Raw genomic sequence first — 2,654 nt, forward strand, 5'->3', positions numbered from 1 at the left:
ATGGATTTAGATACTGTGCTTCACTGCGCTGTTGCCCAGGTATTTTATAAATTTAAACAATATATTTGCGGACCAATTGATTAAGTCCGTTTGTTAATATCTTCGACGCCAGGAGCGTTTGGTTGTCTTTCCCGAACACTTATTTTTCTGTTTATATTACTTTTTACAGCGAAATATCTTTACAAGTATGAATGAATATTTTCATATATTTTCATTTGCAAGCATCTCTTATTGTATTTTGCTAACTATCTATCTATCTGTCTATTGCCAGACGCCATAATTCCATAAGAGATGGCCATTTGACTTTAAGTTATTTGTTTTACGGGGAGGGGCACTAACCCCCCACCAACCCACTTGTTGACACGTTGGAAGCACGTATGGTTTGGTTATATGGTTACCACCCAGCGTTGTAAATGGTTTCTTGGCTTACAGGAAACCATTTGTCTTGTCACTCAATGTAAAGCCACCTGTAAAGGAATGAAAAGCAATAAGAAGTGACAGGAAAGATGGGAGAAATAGGAAGCGAGGAGGGCAGGCACAGAAAAAGAATGATAAAGACTAAGGAAGAAGTAGGCAGCATTACATCAAGTGAGTGGATGATGGTCGCCACCACCTACCACTAATTTTGTTGACAAGTATCATATATACTGTGCCAGTATGTTCTGTGTTTTTCTTATGATTTTCCATATTAACCTAACTCATTTTCAGGCATGGTATAAAATCAGATAGGTGGGTTCTAGCTACCGACATCAGATATTTGTGTTTAAAATTTTTTCTTGTCTTCCCATTACAAGAATTGTTGAGATTTCAGTTAAGACTAAGACAGTAGTACATTCACCTGCACGAGCTGATGAACTAAGCACAATTTGTTTCTTAATATTTTTAAGTATTGATTGTTTGTGTGTTTTATCTAATATAATAAGTAAACTTTTCTACTGTATTTGTGTTTTAACTTTTTATTGCTCATAAACCAGGTGATGGTATATATATATATATATATATATATATATATATATATATATATATATATATATATATATATATATATATATATATCCCATTGGATTCCAAGGGTGCTGGGCAAGGCATGGCACTGGGAGGGTACCGCCCTCTGCCTATCGGCTCATAGTCACGGAGCTCATGGGTCCCTACCCGGGGGTCCCTACTTTATAAAGATTTGAAAAATCCCAGTTCTGTCCAATACTCGGGACACTGGGCTCCAATGGGATATATATATAATGTTTCATCATTGTGTTGTGAATTTTTATTGATGTTATATTTCAGGTTACAGTACCGTACATTTTTATCTCTTCATTCCGGATAACGGTTAGCATTTCATTCTCTGTGTACATTATTGATAAATTTGTAATATATCCTCTGATGTTACAGTTGGCCAAAGTTCTGACTGTTACAGACAGCACTGCAAAAGTGTTTCAGACGTCAGGATTTGGAGCAGACAGTTGGCTGGGGGAAGGGTGCGGTGAAGCTGAGGGAGGGAGGTAAGTATAGGGTGTGGTAACAATGACGGAAAGGCAGGGAAGTAAAGTCTCAAGTACAGTGTCATGATACAGGCTAAATTTTGTCTAACAGATCGCATGCCCATGTGGTATCCCTCACTGATTAAGCAAGCATGTAATAGATCTTCCCTATCCAGGACTGATAATAAGAATTCATCATGGCAGCAAGACAACATTCCTCCCACCCTCACCCCACTTAATCACATGCACAATTATTTCTCAAGGTAGCTTGGTTTCTATCCGTCTTTTTTTCAGCCTCTTACAGCACCACTGTGAGAAGATGGATTCGTTTATTTAGCAGTTATCATTACTCTTATATACTTGGCAACTGAGCATAATGTGACTCTTATCTTGTCTGCAAATATGTGAAATTAAAGAGCTGCAGTAAAATGACATGGCAACTCTCTCTCTCTCTCTCTCTCTCTCTCTCTCTCTCTCTCTCTCTCTCCTATAAGAACATAAGAACATAAGAAGAGAGGATAACTGCAGTAGGCCGGTTGGCCCATGCTAGGCAGCTCCTAGAAGAGTAACTGAACTACTAGAATGAGATAAGGATAGCAAAGAAGAAGGCTCTCCCCCGCCCTCCAAACCCTCCAGCCGAAGCCGGCAGGAAAAAGTCAGAAAGAACACCACGCCGTATAGAAAAACTGGCGTGGACATCTTACAGGAAAGTGTGAAAGGAGAATAGAGACTATCATAGTGTAACCTGAAAAGAAAATTTTTTTGAATTGGTATTGGTTATAAGATTTTCTTTATTCTATATCCACCCCTTATTTGTCATATGCTTATCTAGCCTATGCTTGAAACTCTCAATGGAAGAGGCAGCAACTACTTTACTAGGTAGCTTATTCCATTCGTCTACTACTCTATTACCAAACCAATTTCTACCGATTTCCTTACTGAAACGGAATTTTTCTAGTTTGAAACCATTATTTCTAGTTCTATCCTGTATGCTCACTTTAAGTACCTTGCTAATATCTCCCTTATTTATACCATTCATCCACTTAAACACCTCAATTAAGTCTCCCCTTACTCTACGCCTCTCTAGCGAATGCAGACTTAGTCTTTTCAGTCTGTCTTCATATGACAGGTTCCGGACGTCATGTATCATTTTAGTCATTCTTCTCTGTACATTTT

The sequence above is a fragment of the Coenobita brevimanus genome, chromosome 84, assembly GCF_032717465.1.
Source record: "Coenobita brevimanus isolate Jiangsu-jjx chromosome 84, ASM3271746v2, whole genome shotgun sequence".
NCBI classification, from domain to species: domain Eukaryota; kingdom Metazoa; phylum Arthropoda; class Malacostraca; order Decapoda; family Coenobitidae; genus Coenobita; species Coenobita brevimanus.